Source organism: Ochlerotatus camptorhynchus, unplaced genomic scaffold (assembly GCF_037179485.1).
Source record: "Ochlerotatus camptorhynchus isolate MF236.1 unplaced genomic scaffold, CSIRO-AGI_Acam_v1.1 ptg000070l, whole genome shotgun sequence".
Lineage (NCBI taxonomy): Eukaryota > Metazoa > Arthropoda > Insecta > Diptera > Culicidae > Ochlerotatus > Ochlerotatus camptorhynchus.
In genome coordinates, this window is record NW_027040560.1 from 7,936,589 (window position 1) to 7,961,504 (window position 24,916).

Sequence of the window (24,916 nt, forward strand, 5' to 3'; positions counted from 1 at the left end):
ATACAGAATTGAAGACGAACAGACGTATTAAGTGTTTTTTCAATAAATATCGAAGACCTCCACCACTGGATCCTACAATTGGCGCAGCCGATAGGTGAGTGAAAAATGTAAGTGCTTAGAAATTTGTTTTTCCTCTAAAATCGTGGTCAAATGATGAAATGGATATTGAGTTGAGTGGGAAATTGTGATAATAGTGTCAGTACAATATTTTTTTTTCTGTTATGGAAATTTGAAATGATTTTTTTTATCAACAATATGGCCGCCTTGATTGTCTGGTGGAAATGTACGTATGCTGTCGGTTGAATGTAATCAAGGAAACAAGCGATGGTCTTAAGGTGAAGAGAGTTCTGAGTTCTGAGCTTGAGTTCTAGTGATAGTTGGGGTGTAAGATCATCATTGTACAGTGTAGTACCGTGTGCCTCGTGATAATAATTGAACAGACGCAGACCACTGAAGACAGGGGCCATTTTTCGTTTTGTATTTTGAATGAAATAGCAGCAATGCTGAGCGAGTGAGATCGAACATTGCGTGCAGTTGTCCAGCGGGTGTGAGCCCGGCAGATAGGCATCGCGGCACGAAGCATGGAGAGGCAAAGTTGGCAGCGGCGGAATGATGGAAAAATAAATGGATTCAGACTGATACTTGTCGTAGTGTGGAGCAACCACGAGCCCGGCAGTACCATAGCAGAGAGAGAGAGAGAGAGAGAGATAGAGAGTCCGTTCGAACGTCGTAGCAAACCGAGTCCAGTAACGAAACGCTGAGCGAGTGAGACCGAACGTTCAACGCAGTCAGCAAGTGGAAGTGTGAGTCCGATCTCACAGGCATTTTAATACGAAAGATGAATAGAGTGAGAGTCCACTCTCAAAGAGTGTAGCACGCTATAGCAAAAAAAAGAGCCTGGTAGTCCTATCGTAGCGTGAAGTATCCACGAGCCCGGCAGTACCATAGAGAGAGAGAGAGAGAGTCCGTTTGAACGTCGTAGTAAACTGAGTCCAGCAACAGAAAGCTGAGCGAGTAAGACAATACGTTCAACGCAGTCAGCAATTGGAAATGTGAGTCCGATCTTGTCAGAATTGTAGCACATAAGAAACAAGTGGGTCCACTCACAGAGAGTGTAGCACACTGTCTAAGAAAATAAACTGAGACCCTGAGACTGGCACTCTTACCGTAGCGTGGAGCATCCACGAGTCCATTCGAGCCATAGCGGAAAAGTTGTTAAATTGAACGCACGGGGGTGCTAAGCGGTCATTTTTCTGTTGCCAACAATGTTTTACCTATACTCTCACAAAACACGAAAAACGCACACATGTGCTATAAGCGATAGCTGTAAGATATGCAATTCAATTGCAAAATGCATATGTGTTGCTTTTGTTTGTTATGGGATAATTATTTATGACCCAGTTAAGAGGGTGCTTTCATACTTGGCAAATCACATAGTGAGAAAATTTGCTGTCTCTCCCGTGATTAAACGTAGTATATGAAGTGAAAAGACTAGCTGATGTTAGGAAAGTGTATGTGCAAGAAACATTCAACGGGGCCTAAGAAAGCTTGTCTAAAACGTATGTATATGAATGTTTAAAGTAATCGATGGTTCCAATGACAGTGGGGAAACATAAAAGGACATAAACATTTGTTTATGAAAACCAATAATGTGGTCGATGTGGAAAAGTAATAGCAACTATTGTGTTTATCTTTTTCTCGGTTCTGTAGAATCATGGACGATATGGATTGGCCGCTGCAACCCTTCAACGAGGCAGTCGATTCATCAGACCTCAGAAGGGAATGGGAGGAATGGTACCGTTCCTTCGAGCTTATTCTGGAGATGAAACGTATCGAGTCCCAGCATGAGAAACTAGTATTGCTGCTAGCTCGTGGAGGACGTGGATTGCAGCGCATTTTTTACAATTTGCGCCCGGTGCCAGAAGAGGTATACCCTGAACCGGTTCCGGTACCCTTGATACCGAAAGAAATTCCTGAGTACGACAATGCGGTCTTGAGGCTGAGTAAATTTTTCATCGGGAAGCGTAATGTTCGAATCGAACTCGAATTATTCCGTACACTCAAGCAAGCGGAATCTGAACCATTCAGTCGATTTTTACTGAGGTTGCGTACTCAGGCAGCACGCTGCGAATTTCAAGATCGAGAAGAAATCGAGATTTTGCAGCAAGTGACCATGGCAGCGTTTGATGAACGGGTCCGAGACAAAGGGCTCGAAGGTACACTCAACCTTGACGAGATCACCAACTACGCTATGAACAGAGAGATGCTCCTTAAGCAGAAGGAGAAAGCAAAGGTATTGAAGGAAGAACCAGCCGTGGTTGCGGCGGTGAAGCAAGAGTGGGGTACAAGAACAGCATTCCGAGGTAAAGCCAAAGGACGGCCATTCCAGTCGGGACCGAGAAGAATGGGAAGCGAGTGCAATCGTTGTGGTTCGTACCGTCATTCGAGTGAGGATCAAAGTTGCCCAGCCCGGAAGGCTCGCTGCAATAGTTGCGGGAAAATAGGCCACTTCGGTAGGAAATGCCGGGCGGGAATCTACAAGCGATTCGGTCGTCATGAGACCTGGAAGAAACCGAAGGAGGAAGCCAATAACATCACCTCGGGAGATGATTGGAACGAAGAACTACCTCGTCGTCCAGTGCCGGAAGATATTCAACAGGTAAATTGATTGTTCACATTTTCAATGAGGGTTTGTAGGATCCCAGTTAAGTTGATGCAGTATGTAAACTCAGCAACAGAAATTGTCAGGAATAAAACAAAAGAGATTAACAATAAAACATTGTTTTACTAGGTGACCTCATACTCCCACAACAATGGAATCATAATGTGTATGATCAACAGTTTTCCCGTTGAATTCCTCATTGACTCTGGAGCTGCGATTAATACCATTACTGAGGAGGTTTGGACAGAACTCCAGAGGAACAAAGTAGAAGTCTTTAAGCGAAACGTCCGCTGTAACCGCCAATTCTCTTCATACGCTAGTGAGAAACCGCTTCGTGTTCTAGCCATTCTTGAGTCCAAAATTTCTGTCAATCCCTCAAAACCGACTACTTATGCGGAGTTTTTCGTGATAGAGGGTGCCAACAAGTCATTATTGAGTAAAACAACTGCTGAAGAGCTGAATGTTTTAAAAGTTGGTTTAGATGTCCACCAAGTAGAAGCAACTGTGAGCCCCTTCCCGAAGTTCCCCAATGTGCAGGTGAAGCTCTCAGTCGATCCCTCCATCCCACCTAGGAAGATCGCTTATCTCAGGATTCCAGAACCCATGAAAGATAAGGTTGATCAGAAGATTCAGGAAATGCTCCAACAGGATATTATTGAGCCGGTTAAAAGCCCACCTGATTGGATTTCACCATTAGTGGTTGTACCCAAGGGTAAAGATGACGTTCGGCTCTGTGTAAATATGAAGTTCCCTAATGAGGCAATTCAACGAGAGCACTATCCGATCCCTGTGATTGACACCTTCTTAAACAAACTTCGTGGAGCAACATATTTTTCAAGACTGGACATGACCTCGGCTTATTACCATATAGAGCTGCATCCGGATTCCCGTTCAGTAACAACGTTCATGACAAACCAAGGGTTGATGCGTTTTAAGCGACTCATGTTCGGGATAAACTGCGCCCCGGAAATTTTTCAACGGGTGATGACGGAAATGTTGGCTGGGATCGACGGAGTTGTAGTTTACATAGACGATGTTGTAATCGCCGGAAGCACGCGCAAGGAACACGACATCAGGTTGCAGAAAGTCCTGTCCGTCTTGGAAAGTAACAATGCGAAACTGAATGTGAAAAAGTGCGTGTTTGGAGTGACAGAGTTGGAAATACTGGGCTTCAAAGTGAGTGCCCTGGGAATATGTCCCTCAGAAGAGAAAATTGAGGCAATTCGAAACTTCCGAACGCCAGAGACAAAAGAGGAAGTTCGGAGCTTTTTAGGGCTTGTGAATTTTGTAGGTCACTTCATTCCAGACCTGTCCACCCGTACCGAGCCCCTTCGAAAGTTCATTCGTGGAGAAGTTGAAACTTTTGGAGAAAGTCAGCAAGCTGCTTTTGATGATCTTCGACAGGAATTAACTACAAAAGTAAGGAAATTGGGGTTTTTTGATCCCAAAGACACGACGGAGCTTTATGTAGATGCCTCCCCAGTAGGCTTGGGAGCGGTGCTAATCCAACGTGACGAAGCAGGGCGGCCCAGAATCATTAGCTTTGCCTCGAAAAGTCTGACAAATGCTGAACGAATGTATCCTCAGACGCAGAGAGAGGCACTAGCTGTAGTATGGGCGGTAGAAAAGTATTACTTGTACTTATTTGGACTTCGTTTTACGATCTTCACGGATCATAAAACGCTTGAATACATCTTTGAAGGGAAGTACAGAGATGGAAGGCGAGCTTGTTCACGAGCGCAGAGCTGGGCTTTACGCCTTCAGCCCTACGACTTTCAAATAAAGTATATTCAGGGAACGAGCAACATATCAGATGTTCTATCTCGTTTGTGTACCAAGAAAGATGCACCGTTTGATGAAAATACCCAACACTTCCTCTGTGCAATTGGGGAGTCACCGGTGGCTATAACAATTGATGAGATCCGTAATGAGACCGTACGTGATTCGACGCTTACGGGAGTTATTGAAGCTATGAAGTCACAGAATTGGCCATCAAATCTTTTTCGATACCAGGCGTTCAGTAAAGAATTAGGATTGATTGATGGTGTCGTGGTACGTGAGGACAGGATTGTATTACCACTGAAGCTACGTCGTCGAGCGTTAGAGATTGCACACCGTGGACATCCCGGGATTGTAGCAATGCGTCGGAATTTACGACATTACTTATGGTGGCCATGCATGGATAGAGATGTCTGCAGTACTGTGAAGGAATGTGTGGGATGTTCCGTTGTTAGCAGCTTAGGTCCACCTGAACCCATGAGTCGCAAAACAATGCCGGAAAGGGCTTGGCAAGATATCGCCATTGACTTTCTGTCAGCCAAAGAGTTCGCTACGTTTTTAGTTGTAGTGGATTACTACAGTCGGTATCTTCATGTTGTGGAAATGAGGAGCACGACTGCGTGCAAGACAATAGAAGCACTTGAGCGGATTTTCAAAGACCACACGTATCCCGAGACGATTCGATCGGACAATGGTCCACCGTTCTCCAGCGAAGAGTTTTCTCTATTTTGTGTCAGCAGGAATATCAAGTTGGTGAATGCCATACCTTATTGGCCTCAGATGAATGGCTTGGTCGAACGGCAGAACCAAGGGATTTTGAAGGCGCTACGGATTTCCAAAGCTCTTAAAACAGATTGGAGGAAGAGTCTCGAGGAGTACATTTACATGTACAACACCACTCCCCATTCGGTTACTGAGAAAGCCCCCCTGGAGCTGCTAACTGGACGCCCCGTTAAGGATCTGTTGCCATCACTGCGGACAGATCCGCATTGGAGCCGAGATGAACACATTCGAGAAAACGACGCGATGAAAAAAATGCAAGGCAAACTTTACGCAGATCATCGTAGACACGCTAAAGAGTCTGATATAATTACCGGTGACATAGTGATGATGAAGAGTTACGAATCTGGCAAGCTCGAACCAACCTTCAAAATGGAGAAGTTTACTGTCCTTGAACGAGCCGGTAATGATACAATCATTGTTAACGAAGACGGAGTGAAATACCGGCGCCCAGTTGCTCACTTAAAAAAGTGGCCATCATCTTCCACCACCTCTGATTCTTCTACAGGTCTCCAGCAACCCTCGAAACAGCAATCATCGGAAGAAGGAACCTCGCAGACGCCACCACACATGTCCACGGAAAAGTACCTAACAAGTGAGAAGGAGGATGCAGTTGACCTCGAGAAGCCTTGCCTGTCACGGAAACGAATGAAGCAGCCAGACGGAGAGAGTCGCCCTGTCAGAACAAAAAAAGTGCCTAAACGATATACTTGATTTTTTTTTACATTTTGTTTTCTTTATTTTTTTTGTAGAGAGTAGGAGAAGGATGTAGGGTTGTGACCAAAAAGAGGGAAAGAGATGGTTTACGAGAGACAGATTAAAAAAGTAAGAAGGTGAGGGCACGAAGGCAATATGGAGGGTGAATTATAAACGGGAGTCAGTTGAAATACAGAATTGAAGACGAACAGACGTATTAAGTGTTTTTTCAATAAATATCGAAGACCTCCACCACTGGATCCTACAATAAAAATAATTTCTTCTACGCTCAACTTAGCTGAAAATTAAGACAATTTTAACAGATAGACCAGGTACCTACAGGAATTTGATTTTTGACAACCTGGGTGCTGCGGAACCAATGGAAAACTGCTTGAAAATTTTCGTAAGTTTAAAACTGTTCTCAGTTGGTTCCCACCAAAAGCTCTGAGCCAGGAGGGCTCGAACCCCCATGACTCTATCAAAGTTTGGTTCCATACATGTTTCGCCAAAGTATGTTTTACTGCAATTGAAAACTCAGCTGAGTCTTAAAAACTATGCTTGTTTTTATACTTTCATCACTAAGCCTGCTGGTTTTTGTCTTTGAGATTAAAATTTTTATGAGATTGCAATGTTTGGTTAAGATGGTTAAGAACAGGAACTGCATTTGTTACTTCTGAACCTTCTGAATGTTTGGCCCCCGTTAGAAAGTTCACATTGTCTCCCAAATGACAGCACATTGATTGAGTAATCAGATAACAACATTCTCTTGATCAAGGCAACCACTGAGTTTCGAAGCCAACAATGGTTTTTGTGTTGTATCGCCTGTGTTGTTGTCAATAATAGTCAGCAGCTTGGTGGGGATGATTTTGAGGATCAAAAGCAACATGATTATTTTCATTTTACACCAATATAGCACTGAAATACGTGTTGTGTTGGTTATTACACACATATTGATGGAAAACTATTACCACATACTGAATTGGCGATAATATCGAGGTGTTACCAATGAATACGAAACTAACGATTTTAAATTCGCTCACTACTTGACTAGCCTATTGGTCCCTAGCAAACAATTAACGTACCCCATTCTAGTCGAAATTCTACTACTACACAATGTTTGTTTTGATTCGCTATGAAAGTTTGACAGATAAAATGAGGGGTTAGTGGATTTTCGAGGGATGAATCGATTAGCTTGGGACCGAAGAGAGTACCAGAGCCGAGGGGGACGACACATCTAAATCTCAATTCTAGGTGCTCAACAAATCTCACACTAGCTAATCAATCATCGAAAAATCTTCTTTAATTTCCCAACTAACATTTTCTGCTTTGTAAGCCAACTTTTGCAGCGTTGTGCTGTAAAATAGCTGAAAAAGCTGCAGATACAGCTACAAGTAGAAGCTAGCAAAATTGTTTTGTAGAGCGTTTACTCAACTTTTTCACAACCATTATTCAATTTACCAATCTCACAATAAACGCTAATGTCACTTTTCTACACATCCTAATCAACTTTCAACTTGTAGCTGCAAAACAAAGCTAATAAAGTGAATATATTACTCATTTGATGGCTTCTACACAACCAACCACTCTTGCTGAATATCATAAACATCAAAAGTGTTTTTTCAACAACTAAACAACCTGTACTCAGCTAATCAACTGTGTTAGCGCTACTTTGGACGCATTTTTACAGTCAGCTAGGTTTATTTTTAGACGTGTGCAGTTTTACCAACTATCAATACGAAACTAACGATTTTAAATTGGCTCACCACTCGTCGTGATTTGCTCGATTGGTTCCGCTATTTGACAGTTCAATCGGTTTCCGAGATTCTATCCGCCAGACTATGAATATAGCGACTATAGCCTATTGGTCCCAAGCAAATTGATTAACGTACCCCATTCTAGTCGAAATTCTAGTACTACACTATGTTTGTTTTGATTTGGTATGATAGTTTAACAGATAAAATGAGGGGTTCGTAGATTTTCCTATGTTTCGAGGGGTGCATCGATTAGCTTGGGACTGAAGAGAGTACCAGAGCTGAGCCAAAAAGTTGAGCACGTTTATTCGGGACCTACCAGTCTTAGAGTTACCTCTATGCCTGTACTACCAACAATCAATACGAAACTAACGATTTTAAATTGGCTCACCACTTTAGTAGCCTATTGGTCCCAAGCAAACGATTAACGTACCCTATTCTAGTTGAAATTCTATTACTACACTATGTTTGTTTTGATTCGCTATGAAAGTTTGACAGATAACATCAGGGGTGTGTGGATTCATGCAGAACATGCAGGGGTGAGTGAAATAGCTTAGGACTGCTTGGGACCGTTGTTCTGGTACTGAGTGAGCCAAACATAATAATGATTTTCTTCGGGACCCAGTGGTCTTAGAGTTACCTCTATGGTATTAGCAACAATCAATACGAAACTAACGATTTTAAATTGGCTCACCACTTTAGTAGCCTATTGGTCCCAAGCAAACGATTAACGTACCCTATTCTAGTTGAAATTCTATTACTACACTATGTTTGTTTTGATTCGCTATGAAAGTTTGACAGATAACATCAGGGGTGTGTGGATTCATGCAGAACATGCAGGGGTGAGTGAAATAGCTTGGGACTGCTTGGGACCGTTGTTCTGGTACTGAGTGAGCCAAAAATAATAATGATTTTCTTCGGGACCCAGTGGTCTTAGAGTTACCTCTATGCTACCATGCTGTACATAAATTGTTTATATGAAAGTTATTCAAAAAATCAATTTACCTTGCGCTTGACATCCACCTAGCCAAGCACGTTTTGCACGAACTACATAATACTTTTGGAATCCACGGTTCGTCAAAGTCTCCAGGATCAATTTTAAAATAAAGCCTGTATGCAGTTTGCAACGAAGCAGTGAAATTGACCGATTTTGTAAATATATAGTTGCCACACGCGTAACAAAACTTTTGAGGATCATTTTTACACTTGAATTCACGTTTTGTCGTATAAATCGTTAAGCAATGTTTTTTAGAGATGAACTAGCCTAAGGCTAAAAATCTCTTAAATAAAGAAAAAAAAAAAAAAAAAAAAGTTAAGCAATGTTAAAGAAAGAAAGCTGTCAAATTGAGTTGGTTGCGTTAGGTTCTCGCCGAGCGGTCTCACAAACACTAGCGTAAATTATATTGTTGAAAATATCCCATTTAATTTTGCGTGACAGCTGGTAGTGTTAGTGAAATGCACCGTATGCGTACACGTCCGCAGAAAGGCTTACTGGAAGTGGTGCATGAACCTAGGAGCGGGACAACGGCCAATCTTGGAACATTCAATTTCCATGATTTTACAAAAAATTTCATAACTTCGACAATTTCCAACCGATTTCATCTATTAAAGGCTCTTTTTCTCCAGTTTTTAATGGACTTTAAGAATAATTTATGGAATGATTTTTTGAATCTTTTTATCCCATTAAAAATGTTGATTGAAACAAGGATTTTATGGAAAATTCGCAGAAAAAAAAAATGCTACAAATTTTTAAATGACTTCAAAATTTAATTTTTAATTAAGACATAATATTCTAGTGAACGATAGAAAATTTATTTAGCTTCACTTTCATAAAAAAAGATTTAAAATTGGTGCACTAGTTCCAAAGATATTGACATTTTAGTAATCGTTCTTTTGTCCAAAATTCAAAAAATCAAATTTTTTGTATATCTCAAAAATGGCTCTACTTTATTTTTTTCTGACGACGGCATTGAATTCAGCGTAGAATTTTGCATTAGAAACGTTGGTCAACCACTAAAGTTCACACTTTTTATGTTGTTTTGTAAACTAGTGTAATCGAACGCAAATCACCAGCATAATCGGATAGAGGCAACTTTCCCCAATCCAAAGATGGTATTAATTTGCGTAGGCGAGTCTTGGGTCACGAGAAAAAGTGTTCCGAAGTTTTGTTCGCAATAGCTGATATGCTCTTTTCTGTTGTTGGTCGTGATTTGCTCGATTGATTTCGCTATTTGACAGTTCAATTGGTTCCCGAGATTCTATCCGCCAGACTATGAATATAGCGACTATAGCCTATTGGTCCCAAGCAAATTGATTAACGTACCCCATTCTAGTCGAAATTCTAGTACTACACTATGTTTGTTTTGATTTGGTATGAAAGTTTAACAGATAAAATGAGGGGTTCGTGGATTTTCCTATGTTTCGAGGGGTGCATCGATTAACTTGGGACCAAAGAGAGTACCAGAGCTGAACCAAAAAGTTGAGCACGTTTATTCGGGACCTACTAGTCTTAGAGTTACCTCTATGCCTGTACTACCACCGAGAAATGTGCCATATAATAGCTATCTACAATATATTCCACATTTTCCACAAAGAAATCCTTCCCAGAAGCCTTTAGATAAACCCGTTCCGATAGAAGTAGACCCATCAATAAAATCCCGCAAGTAAATTACGGAAATCATCTAGCAGGTCCTCCTTTAAAGAAACCAAGACTATTCAATACAAGTACCTAGGAACAACTACCTGACCAATCCGAAGAAAATCATGAAGTAACAGAAACACAGATTGACAACTATTTTCACCAACCGTATGTTGAAAATGAGGATGAAGCTTCATTTGAACGGTACATTAAAGCAATTGTAACAAAGAAGAAGAAGAAATTTCCTTTTCTATACAAGCAAAATTTTTCAAACCATATTCTGCACAGCAAAAAAATAATTTTGATATCACGTCAAAGTGGATGCACTACAATCATGTCGAAAATATGGTGTAATATTACTTGCTAAAAAGGACAAAATTATCATTAATACAATGCATGAACTGACATTACGCTGCTTTTACTGCATTTGTTTATTTATGTGGTCATAAAAATTACATGAAATTTTCGACATGATTGTAGTGCATCCACTTTGATGTGATATCAAAATTATTTTTTTGCTGTGTGATAGGGTAGAGAACTACGACCATTTACAACCAAATGAAAGACAACTTTTGAATAATGTACTACTAAAATATCAGGATTTGATGATGAAAATGAATGAAAATGAATGAAACAAACATGGCGGAGCGGGTTCATGAAAAACCCCGTCAGCCGAATAATCAGCAAAATAATCATCCACAGGAAGAGGCGAATTTGATTGATCTTTTTCGCTAATTTCTGTGTAAAGAAGCGAAATTTAAACTATTTGACACTGATTATGAATTGATAGTAGACAGTGGAGCCATTTGTTGTCTACTTGATAGGAATTATCTAGGGGAAAAGTTGGCTTCGGCAATACCTTAACCTATTATCGTCAGGGGGGTAAACAAAGTCCTAGAGCACTCAAATTTGGCCAATAGTTGCTCTGAAACACAATGTATCCACATGCCAAAATTGAGCTCTCAAGGACGTTGTTTACCCCCCTGACGATAATAGGTTAAGGTATTGCCGAAGAGAACTTTTCCCCTACCAGGTAACCTACAAGTAGACGACTCACTGAAAATTGACGTAAGAGGAGTGAATGGGATCACCAATACTATTGGATTCATTGACACTTATCTAGGACATGACAATAACAAATACCCAATTAGGTTCCATATAATGGAACAATTACCATCGAACGTAATTGGTTTGATTGGTACGAATTTTTTTAAACAATTTAATGCGAGAATCAATTTCGGAAAAATGAGCCTACAATTAAATAATCCTAACAGAAGCAAAAACTTTATATTACCCCCGCGTTCGGAAATTATCAAATATATAGAAACAGACTATACCGAGACATGTGTGGTGTTGAATCAAGAGATTCAATCGTATGCATTTGTGGCGAACTCCATTGCAAATCCTTCAAATGGAATGATACCAATTCGAATGATAAACATCCACTAAATCAGTAACCATTGAAAATCCAACAATTAAAATCTCATATCATCATGTTATCAAATTGAAAGATGACGCTGGTAATATAAACAAAGAAAGAGCGACGAAACTGTTCGAGGAATTGAAGGTAGATCATTTATCCGGAGACGATAGAAAAACAATAAAACAAATTTGTTTAATTTTTTTGGAAATTTTTTCCCTCCAGGGCACCAACCTGGGACAACCAATTTGTATTGTCCATCACTATCGGTTGAACAAAACAGTCAGTTGAAAGTTGGTGCACAGGTAAAAAGTGAGGTTACGGGACGCCACTGATATACCGTATGCGTGATAATGTTTGCACCATGGTACAAATAAGGTTCCCGTTTCACCTATGCATACAATGCCTTGGTTTTCTTTGCATGCACGTAACCTATAGCTCATACCGTAGTAGGCTATGTATAAAAGAAAATGGTTTACTTAGTTTGACAGTTGCATCATGACGAAGTGGCAGCGTATTCGTGATTTGTCCCACGCGCAAATGTCGCAAAAAGACATTTCAATCGCCAATCTCGGTGGACCGTCAAAAGGGTTTTAGACCGAGAAAAGAAAGAACAACTATCCGCGAAGATGGCCACAGGTCGTCCGAGTTCAGCTCGGGTTCCGAGGGTTATCGCTGCTATCAAAAGGAAGATTTGGGTGAATCCAGTGCGTTAAATAAGGAAAATGGCAAAGGAACACGGGATCAGTGACTTTACGTAAACGAAGATTGCGGGGCGAAGTCGAGGGCACGGAAAAAACTCAGATGATTACCAACCGCATCCGGGAGCTACGAGTCGAACAATGCAAGAAAATCTTGAACTTCCTTAAGCGAAAAAATCCGATAATCCTGTTCACCGATGAGAGCATGTTTACCGTCGATCCCGTATCAAATTCCAGAACCGACCGGTATATTAGTTCTCTTCCGGTAAAAGACGTGGCCGACGAGCACAAGAACGTGTATCTGACCAAGCATCTTGCTAGCGTTATGGTGTTTGGATTGGTGGCTTCCGATGGCAAAAAATGGACCCGGTGTTCATTCCAGAAGGCGACAAGGTGAACACGGAGGTCTATATCGGGATTTTAAGTAAGTATGATCTTCCGTGGATCAAAGAACAGTACGGTCCGAAGCCAAATGTTGTATTTCAACAAGATGGGGCTCCGTGTCACACCTCGAACCGCACTCAGAAGTGGTTGCAGGAACATCTTCCGTTCTGGGCGAAGGATATGTGGCCGCCATCCAGCCCCGCTGGATTACTCAATATGGCGCGTCATGAAGGCCAAGGCCTGTTCTAAACGCCACCCGAGTACAGCAAGCCTCAGACAAACATTGACCCGTACCTGGAGAGAAATGTATCCAGACTACATTATTAGAACCTGCCGTGCATTCCGGAAGCGTGTGGAGCCCGTTATTGCAGCAAGTGAAACTCGATCGATGATTAAGTTTAAGACTCTGAGAAACATCCCCCCTTTGAATAAATAAAAAAAAAACTCGAAAACGAAAATTTTTGATTTTTTTTTAAATTTTGGCATTGCTCAATGGTGCAAACATTATCACGCATACTCTTTCTTAGAAAGTTCTAGGATTTTGTGGGTCACCGAAATGTTCGGATTAATGAATCGCTTCAACTGCCTAGCAATGGAAGTGTTCTTCCAGTTTACCTCCGCTTTTGAAGATTCCCACGCTTTTAGCTCCATTCTAAGAGATGCAGCCGATAGGCCACAAAAGGACTCTTGCCGAAACTTATGAGAAGATCCGAGTCTTGCTAGTGCATCAGCTCTTTCATTTCCGTCAATCCCGCAATGACCAGGAACCCAATATAAGTTGACTTGATTATGACAAGACAATTTTTGAAGTGATTGAACACACTCCCAGACAAGTTTTGATGTACATGTCGCCGATTTTAAAGCATTTAGAGCAGCTTGACTGTCGGACATCATGCATATATTTGAACTCTTATAGTTTCTACGCAAACATATAATAGAACACTCCAAAATTGCTTGGATTTCAGCTTGGAACACAGTTGGCCATCTACCCATAGGAACCGATAGGTCCATCCCTGGGCCAGTTACTCCTGTTCCCACTTGATCTGTATAAAAAACAATCGATCCTGGATGAAGAATCGGACCACCAAATTGAACCATGAATTACGCTCAGGGTCAAATACTCGTAAAAGTCGATTGAAATTTGTTTCTTTTCTCCATCCAGTCTTCGTTGTTCCTTACTAGAGAGTTGATACTAACAGTTTTTAGAATCCTAAGATGTCCTCTAAGGTCTCTTTCAAAGAGTTTCACTGACCTTGAGCACACTTTTCGGCTTCTAATTGTACAAATTGATGCAATGGTAGCATATAAAGCAAAGCATCCAATGCACACTGGGGACAAAATCGAAACAATGTGTTAAAATTCAATAACTTAGGTGCTCGCTGGAACAAGAGACTAAAAAATAGTCACTCTTATAGAAAAAAGTCTCAGGAATCGGTTAGAGTGGGTTTCATCTTGGGCACGATAGGGTAAGTTGGGGGTTTTTCACAGTTTTGCCCTAAAATCTCCTATTTTGCATGATTTGAATGCTGTATCTCAACACAGCTAAAAAAAAGTAGTGTAAATTTCCGTTACTATGATGCACATAAATGGAGCGTCATATATCATACAAGTTTAGATTATAGATCGTGTAAATTTATGAGACATGTCATGTAATATCCCATATACTGTATGCAACTGTCCACTTTTGTTTGCAACATTTCTTGCAAGTTGCTAGTGTTCAGTAGCGGGTATATAGCTAAAAGCAGAATCCAACTCTAGTGTGAACTCTACGTTAGTTTAGTTATTGCTGTTCATTTCTTTCGTGCAGTTTACAATACATACACATCATCAGCTGTTCCTATTAGATTTAAGTCGACAGTATCAGTAATAAATAACATTCCTTATCAGTAGCTCAAGAAGTGAAGATCAAGAACCAAATTTGTAGTCATTGTAAAGTGAGTGAAACCAATAAACTGAAGTTTAAACGGTGGTGTAAAAAGTGGATTTTTGTGAGCTTGGTCTATCGATGACCATTTGACTAATTGTGGCGAGCCATAGCCGAAGAGTAGGGTCCAGATCGGCCACATCCTGCCACTAAGTGAACCGTTTCCCCAACACAATTTGGTGCCGTGACCAGGATAGTGGCATTGTTTAGTACGAAAAGGTCGCCGACCGATTCGCCATTCTTCCGTGGGACAAAGAAGCCCGCTCTATTCGCCATCTTCCAAGCAACGTAGTGGACAATACCAGCTTGTTATAGACACCACCTCAGCCAGCTGAACAAGCCAATCGTCCGCCATCGAAGTGCACTGTGAATAGACACAAAGCCCATCCTATTGTGCCATTGCCATCGAGTGACGCCATCCGCCATCCGTGAAGATCCAACTGAAGAACTGTTGTAGCAATCAATTTATACAAGGCCTGTTGAGATCAGGCAGAAGGTAATTGCCTGTCCAACTTCCTTTCCTATTGTTTGCTGGTGCTCTTTAGATTACCTCTACCTTTCATGTGCTGATCGGAATTTTCGCTCGGTGGAGTTTGTGAGATCGTCACGTTCTTGCTGTTCCAAACGAATCAACGGAACTGAAGTGTGTGCAAACAGTACTGAAGAAACGAAACCAGTGCCCGTGTGTGGAACCGAAGGAACGGAATACGTCGTTAAAGCAATCCCTGCCGTTTCCTGGTGCTTTTCTGCGACCACGCCGTGGTGCAATCGAGCAAAGAATCCCACCACTCAGGTGCCATTTTGGATCGTTCTTTTTGTTCCTGCGTATACATTAATACAAGGCACTTATCCGCCTTGGTCAGGTGAGCACCTTTCCAAGTGATTTATTGTTTTTCCCCCAGTGCTTCCTGGTCTTTTTCGTTGCCAGATCGTTGCCTACCTTCATTGCACGTCTCGCTTCGACACGATGGAGGAAGATCGTCGGAAACATGTGCTGACATCCCGACGAACCACTCTGCTTGCGTCTCTAGGACGAGCGGAGAAATTTATGCTGCAGTACCAGGAGGAACGGGACAAGCTCGAGGTCGATCTGCGATTGGAGAATCTCGACGTGATCCTACAGGGGCTAGAGGATGTGCAGACGGAACTGGAGGATATGGAGGACACCAACGAAGGCATGGTGAGAAACTTACAGTTTCGTTCCAATTTCGAAACTCTGTCCTTTAAAATAAAATCCTTCTTACGCTCTAAACTTCCTCCTCCAATCAATCTACACGACAATCTCCCTCAATATACTGCTTCTGGGGCTAACACTCTAAAGGGTCTGAAACTGCCTACCATTTCATTGCCTGAATTTTCTGGGGACTACAAAGACTGGCTTGCGTTCCACGACACTTTTCTGGCTCTTATCCATGCGAATCCGGATGTGGCAGACATCCAGAAATTTCACTACCTACGGGCTGCTATCAAGGGGGAAGCAGCTCAGTTAATCGAATCAATTGGAATCAGTGCTGCTAATTATTCGCTCGCTTGGGAAGCTCTTGTCAACCGATATGCCAACAAGTACCTCCTGAGAAAACGTCATCTTCAAGCGTTGTTGGAGTGCCCAAAGATGAAGAGAGAGTCAGCGTCCATCTTGCATACCATCGTCGATGATTTCGAGCGACACGTCAAAATTCTAGGTCAGTTGGGTGAGCCAGTAAATTCGTGGAGTACCATATTGGAGCACATCCTCTGTACGCGACTGCACGATGACACCCTGAAGGCGTGGGAGGATCACGCTTCCACTCTGGACGCAGTAACCTACGAGCGACTGATCGAGTTCCTGCAACGTCGTATGCGCGTCTTGGAATCGATTTCCGTCAACCAACACTATTCGTCTGTCCCAGCCGAAACCCAATTCAAACCTCCGTTTTCGAAAAGATCGTTTCCAACGAAAGTCTCGTCCCATGCTGCCGTCGAAAATTCTCCTATGAAGTGCTACGCCTGCGATCAACGTCATCCTTTAGTAAAGTGCTACAAATTCGAGAAGCTTCCTATTTCCGAAAAGTTGAACCTTCTTAATGCCAAGCGTCTCTGTCTCAATTGCTTCCGCAATGACCACCTCGCTCGAAATTGTTCGTCGAAGTACAGCTGCAAGTTCTGCCAGAAACGCCACCACTCCCTCATCCATGCAGCCTACGTGGATAGTTCCAAACAATCCAGCACAAATGTCAACGCTTCCTCTTCTGGTAGTTCTTCTAGGGCATCCGTTCAAACCAACATAGCCACTTCCGAGGCCGTTCCGTTGCTGTCTGCATCGACATTGGTGAAATCTCAAGAGCAAGTGTGCAGTATTCCGATGCAAAGTTGCGGTAGAAACGTTTTCATGCTCACCGTACTGCTGAAAATCGTCGACTGTTATGGTGAAGAGCATTTTGCCAGAGCTCTTTTGGATTGCGCTTCCCAACCGAACATCATCTCCGAAAACTTGGCCCAAATTTTGCGGCTGAAACGAAACAAAGTGAATGTTTTGATCCATGGAGTAGGAGAGAAACCGCAACATGCCCGCAACTCTGTCCGTACGCAAGTTCGTTCCCGGAAAGGAGAATTCATCCTAGATGTCGACTTCTTGGTGCTGAACAAGGTCATCCCGAACCTTCCGTCCCGTGACGTCTCCGTTGAAGGCTGGAATCTACCACAGGACCTGTTCTACGCCGATCCAAACTTCCACAAGAGCTCCGGGATTGATTTAATAATCGGCAACGAGCATTTCTTCTCTTGCTTCAAGACCGCTGCTAGAATTCAATTGTCCGATTCCCTTCCGTTGCTAGTTGATAGTGTCTTCGGGTGGATCGTCTCTGGAACCGCCAACGCTGCTGAAAATTCCTCCGATTCTTCTGCCTGCTCTGTTACGACCGTTTCACTAATGTCCCTCGAAGAAAGCTTAGAACGCTTTTGGGAAATCGAAGAGCTGCCAGCTCGATCTGCCTACTCACCAGAGGAGAAGAAATGTGAAGAATTCTACACATCCACGGTTACCAGAAACACCGAAGGACGGTACATAGTGCGACTACCACGTAAATCCAACTTCGACGAACTAGTTGGAGAATCGAAGGCCACTGCTTTACGACGCTTTGAACTTCTCGAGCGCAGGCTCGACCGAGATGTACACCTGAAAGAAGAATACTGCAAGTTCATGCGAGAGTATTTGGATTTAGGGCATATGCGATTGGTTCCTGAGGAGGAAGAAGGCAGGTCGAAGGAATGTTTTCTACCCCATCATCCAGTGCTGAAAGAGGCCAGCACAACGACAAAAGTACGTGTCGTCTTTGATGCTTCCGCCAAAACGTCTACGGGACACTCTCTGAATGAAGCGCTGCTCGTAGGCCCCGTAGTACAGGACGATATACTTAACATTAGCCTGCGATTTCGAACCTTTCCTGTAGCGGTTGTGGGTGACGTCGAGAAGATGTACCGCCAGGTCCTGAACCATGAAGAGGATACACCGCTTCAAGAAATCCTATTCCGTTTCAACAAATCCGACCCAGTACAAACCTATCGACTTCTTACCGTTACGTACGGTATGGCTCCGTCTGCTTTCCTTGCAACTCGTACACTACTGCAGTTGGCCAACGATGAAGGTGATGCCTATCCGCTGGGAGGACCAGCGCTCAGAAAGGGATTTTACGTTGACGATTTCATCGGTGGTGCTCAGTCGGTTCAAGAAGCAATCCAGTTGAGGACCGAATTGGGAGAATTGATGGCGAAGGGTAGATTCTGCTTGCGAAAGTGGACGTCGAATAAGTTGGAAGTGCTGCAGGGACTAGCTGCTGACCAAGTCGGTACTCAATCCGCTCTGAAATTCGACAAGGACGAAACAATCAAGGCGTTGGGAATCAGCTGGGAACCTGAAATCGACGTGTTCCGTTTTGAGACCATCATTCGACCGACGCAAGGACCGCCTACTAAACGAAGCATTTTATCTGGGGTATCGCAGCTATTCGACCCCCTCGGAATAGTTTCTCCTGTAGTAATCCGTGGCAAAATGCTGATGCAACTCCTGTGGCTGCAATCGTTTGGCTGGGACGATGAGGTTCCAGAATCGATCGCGAAGAAATGGGAGAATTACGCCGAGCAACTAACAAAACTTTCCGAGTTCCGGGTGCCACGTTACGCGTTGCTTCCAAACGCTACCATCCAGCTGCACACATTCTCCGATGCATCCGAGACTGCCTATGGTGCATGCACATACGCACGATCCGTTGATTCCTATGGTAATGTTGCTGTACATTTACTTGCATCGAAATCCCGAGTGGCGCCACTGAAACGCGTCAGCCTTCCCCGATTGGAACTTTGTGCCGCTGACCTAGCTGCAAAACTCTTCGTCAAAGTATCCGAGGCATTGCAAATTGAAATTTCCGCTTCATACTTTTGGTCTGACTCAACAGTCACGCTCCAATGGCTCAATGCTCCACCCAACACCTGGAAAACGTTTGTGGCCAATCGAGTTTCCTCAATACAGTCAGCCACTCACGGAGCTTACTGGAACCATATAGCCGGCAAACAAAACCCCGCAGACATGGTATCGAGAGGAATGGAGACCGAAGATTTCGTCAATTGCACCTTGTGGAAGCACGGACCCAACTGGTTGTCTCTTCCCGAACGGCAATGGCCATGTGACAACATACAGGACTACCCAAAGGACGGAAAGGAGCGCCGAAAACTCGTCGTAGCAGTAACAAGAACCGAATCCATTATCAATCCCCACTTCGCTCACTTTTCGACGCACACTGCAATGATCCGCATAACTGCATACTGTCTGCGCTTTGTCCGCCACTGTCGTGAAAAGTTTCGTACACAGCCCCCCAGTACTGGTCCGCTTTCCAGTAGTCCTCTAACACGAGATGAGCTCTGTACTGCCCAATCCATTCTCATCAGGCTAGTCCAGGCCGATGGTTTCAAAGAAGAGCTGAAGGATCTTCGCAGAGGCAACGCAGTATCTAATAAGTCACCGATTCGCCGCCTAAGCCCCTTTCTCGACCCTGACGGCATAATTAGAGTGGGAGGGAGATTAAATTTACTAGAGCAGCCATACATAAACAAACACCCTGTCCTCCTACCAAATCCTCACCCCTATACTCGCCTTCTTGCTAAACTTCACCACCTACGATTAATTCATGGTGGCGGCCGACTCACACTGGCCTCCATGAGAGAAAAATTCTGGCCTATCAACGGAAGACGACTCATCAAAAGCATCATACACGCATGTTTCCGCTGCGCCCGAGCAAGTCCCGTTCCAGCAACCCAACAACTTGGACAGCTTCCAGTTCATCGTATCAGCCCCAGTCGTCCATTCAGCATCACCGGAGTAGATTTCGCAGGACCTGTTTACTTGAGAGCAATCCACAAGAGAGCACTTCCAGCCAAGGCCTACATCTGCATCTTTGTCTGCTTCAGTACAAAAGCTGTACACATCGAGTTGGTAGGAGATTTATCAACCCCAGCCTTTCTGTCAGCATTTCGGAGATTTGTGTCCCGTCGAGGCCGACCGTCCGACGTCTATTCGGACAACGGCAAGAATTTCGAGGGCGCGAAGAACGATCTGGAAGAAATCTACCGTTTACTGAAGAACGAGCAAGCTGGCCAAATCCATTCCTTTTGCGCTAACGAATCCATAACCTGGCACCTGTGTCCACCAAAAGCGCCTCACTTTGGTGGATTATGGGAGGCTGCGGTGAAAGTCGCGAAAAAACATCTGTACCGCCAGCTGGGAAACTCTCGCCTTACGTTCGAGGGTATGGCGACGCTTCTAACTCAAATTGAAGCATCAATGAATAGCCGGCCACTCGTACCCCTGTCGGAGGATCCCAACGATCTATCGTGCCTAACTCCTGCTCACTTTTTGATTGGGTCAACGATGCACGCAGTTCCTGAGCCGGATTACACAAATTTCTCGATGAGTATTCTCAACCAATATCAAGCAATTCAAAGGACGTTTCAGCAGTTTTGGCATCATTGGCGAAAGGAATATTTGCACGAGATGCAGCTATGCACCAAATACAACAAGCCGAACAAAGGAATCCTTCCCGGTCGTCTCGTGATCGTCGTCGATGAATCCTTGCATCCAGTCAAGTGGCCACTCGCTCGTATTCTCGATATCCATCCTGGCCGCGACCAGCTGACTCGTGTAGTGACCCTGAAGACGTCTCGTGGGGTTATCAAGCGGCCAATTACAAAAATTTGCTTTCTTCCATCCGATGACGACGTGGATAACCCAACCGGAGAAAACAACAAACAAAATGACGCCGACCGAGATGACAGCTCTGCAACCACCAGCGAAGACGGAGAACTCAACGGAGGTGAGAAGTAGCCGCAATCCAAATGATGAAGAAAAGGAAAATTGTGACAGATAGTTAAGCAGCATTTACACTATGTTCTCTTTTGTTTCTATTATTGATGTAGTTTTTTGGTAGCGGGTAGAAATAGTATTAGAATTTTGAATTTAATCCTTTTTGAAATTGAGCATTTCAAGGTGGCGGCGATGTTCAGTAGCGGGTATATAGCTAAAAGCAGAATCCAACTCTAGTGTGAACTCTACGTTAGTTTAGTTATTGCTGTTCATTTCTTTCGTGCAGTTTACAATACATACACATCATCAGCTGTTCCTATTAGATTTAAGTCGACAGTATCAGTAATAAATAACATTCCTTATCAGTAGCTCAAGAAGTGAAGATCAAGAACCAAATTTGTAGTCATTGTAAAGTGAGTGAAACCAATAAACTGAAGTTTAAACGGTGGTGTAAAAAGTGGATTTTTGTGAGCTTGGTCTATCGATGACCATTTGACTAATTGTGGCGAGCCATAGCCGAAGAGTAGGGTCCAGATCGGCCACATCCTGCCACTAAGTGAACCGTTTCCCCAACGTGAAAAGGAAGTTTACATGTATGAATGTTTGCATGCATGGATGTTCACAACGGCAGTAAAATTCAGAATTTTTTGGTGTGAAGATACCGATGATATAGCCGGATGATTTCTTCGGTAAAGTTGATCAGGGGGTCAAGAATTGTTGGATGATGGACAGAACAATTCCGAATTCCTCCACTAGGTGGCGCTAGTGATTATTGAAAGTGAATATATTTGTGCTGCTGTATCTCAAGATCCTGACTTTTTAGACGGATGATTTCTTCGGCAAAGTTGATCAGGGGGTCAAGGACTGTTGGATGATGGACAGAACAATTCAGAATTCCTCCGCTAGTTAGTGCTATCTATGATCTTCTCTGGCTATTACGTCCCAACTGTAACTTAACGCCTGCTCTCAACTTAGTGCTCTAGATGCACTTCCACAGTTGTGAAAGCTTTCCAAGCCTGTTCGATTTTTACATGTGTATATTGTGTGGCAAGTACAATAATATACTATGCCCAGGGAAGTCGAGAATTTTTCCAATCTGAAATCCTAAACCAACCGGAACCCAGCCACCTGCAGCATGGTTTGCTTTATAGTCGCAGGCTCTACCAACCGAGCTTATAGAGGCCCCCTGATCTATGAATGTTATCAAACTAAAATGCGAGATGGTAGCCTAATTAACAAATTTTGAGGACAATTTGGTGAACCTAGAACGTCTTAAACATAACATATCATATTCAAACGTAAATAATGTGCATGATATGTTTAACCCTGTTTGGAGATGTTTTAATACAAAGGGCTTTGAATCAGTGAACCTGGATGAGAATTTGATCTGAACTCAAGGACAATTTGGAGAACCGTGAGTATCTTATACACCTAAAAATCAACTATAAACGAACAGCAGAAACTGTATAAACGTGTTTCGGAAAGTTTTGTCGGTGAGATCATCGTGCAGATTTTAGTTGATCCAGTAGATCAAATAATCTGACCTCTAGAACAATTTGAAGAACCTAGAACTTCTACTTCTTCTTCTTCTTCTTCGCATTTCAAGCTTATTGCATATCGCATATTAGCTTATTGCGTGCTCTCAACTTAGTGTTCTAGATGCACTTCCACAGTTATTAATTGAGAGCTTTCGATGCCTGTACCATTTTTGCATTGGTATAATTGTGTGGCAAGTCCAATCATACTTCTATGCCCAGGGAAGTCGAGAAATTTTCCTACCCGAAAAATTCCTAGACCGGACCGGGAATCGAACCCAGCCACCTCCAGCATGGTCTTGCTTTGTAGCTGCGCCTTTACCGACTGAGCTAAGGGAGACCTAGAACTTCTAATACACCTTAAATTGATGTTTTTTGGAGATGTTTAGTTACTAAGGACCTTGTATCAGTTATGGTTGATCAGGTAAATCATTTGATCTGAGCTCAAGACAATTTGGAGAACTTTGATTATAAATCAAAATAAATCAAAAACGATCCGCAGAAACTTTATGAACATGTCTTTGTAGGTTTTGTCGCTGAGGACATCGTGCAGTTCATGGTTGAGCCAGTAGATCAAATAATCTGAACTCCAAAGCAACTTGGAGAACCTAGAACATCTCATACACCATCAATTACAACGAAAATGATGTGCATTATAGTCATGGACCTGGGTGCACAGCAAAAAAAGTTGTTGAATATTACATCGAAACTGCTGCAACCAGGTCAATCCATCGGTTGTGTTATATCACATTGTACGATGTACACCGATTTTGCGAACAAAATTATATCCATTGATGTAATATTGTATCTGCTTTTTGCTATTACATCATTATTTCATACATCAGCTTGAATTACATTGATCGATATTACATTTTTTTTTGCTGTGTGGGTATGAACCTCACTGTTTAAAACTTCTTTTGAATTTTCAACATTCTTATATGGTGGACGTCACTTATCCGTAGAAACAGTGAAAACATATTACTCTTTCTCCGAAAATGTATGGTTACGTCACTTTGTCTCCAGGCTTCCAAAACACGTTTTTATCACGAAGAGAGTGTTTTCTGGTGTATCCTAGGGTATAGATTATGAATATGAAGAAAAGTGAAAATTAACCATGGTGGCGTTTACGTCACTTTGTCATCTCACGGCAGTAAGGGCCTTGTACCGGTTATGACTGACCTGGTACATTATTTGATCTCGAGATCAAGGACAATTTGGTGAACCTTGAGCATCATATATACATCAAACTGATCATGAGCGATGTACAGAACCTCTTTGAACATGTTTGAGCAAGTTTCGACGCTGAGGACATTGTGCAGGCCTTGGTTGTCAAATGTTCTAAACTACAAAATGTTTTGGATGATCTAGATCGTCACTTGAGCTTCTTATATACATCCAAATAGATCAAGAACGATGCGCAGTAACTCCTTGAAAATGTTGGGCAGGTTTCGCCGCTGAGGTATTTTGCAGGACATTATCAAAAAGTGATGACCTGGTCATAGAACTTGTTAACAATTTGATATTTTACTTTGCTCGGGATTATGATTACATAGCTCGCTACGGAATAGTTTCAAAATTGGTCATACAATTCCGGAGATACGGCCGGAACAAAATCTTAGTGTCTCATAGAAAATAACCAGCTTACTCAGCTTCAAAACCCATCATGCGACACAATAAATTACATCAGAATACGAAAACAAGTTCAATAACAATGATATCTAGTACCCTGAACCAGATTTGCTGAATCCGGATATGTTCCGGGTTGCACCGGGGAAGTGGCCAGATTTGTCTTTTTTAAAATCAATCATGTGCCGCATCAAATGACGTGAGAATTTTTAAATAAGATCATTGTTAAATTGACTGTAAATAGGGTCAGACCATAGGTGAATAAATTGGGATTTTTCCAATACATATAAGCAAGTTTGGTCTCTTAATATCCATTAAAATATAAACTACAGTAATAACCTGATTTTATCAGTCCCTTCACGCATTATTCTTTTAATGTTCAGTAATTTCCTATATTCATAATTCGAAATCTTTTCCATTAATCTTCTTGATCGATGTTCAGGGTAAACTTTGGTGCAATGCGACCACGAAGACCACTTTGACGCGAAAATGTGAAATGTCGTCATCGAAACCCAATCCAAAAGAATTATTTGTTTACTCTTGTTTCTTGCGTGACAGTAGCTCAGTGTAGTGCAGTTCTTACGTGGTGTTAAGTGTGTTCCACTGAATTTCATTAAGCAAAATGCTGTCAAATAAAAATATCGTTGAGGAATATTTTGCGTCTGGTCGAGATAAAAACCGTTTACTTG

At 42.5% G+C, this 24,916-nt stretch overlaps 1 protein-coding gene across 1 annotated transcript in view; it reads right to left on the minus strand.

Moving 5' to 3' along the window:
• The window catches only part of LOC135697505 (aminopeptidase N-like), a 37,190-nt gene that overhangs the window by 1,308 nt on the left and 10,966 nt on the right, over nt 1–24,916 (minus strand). The window lies entirely within an intron of this gene.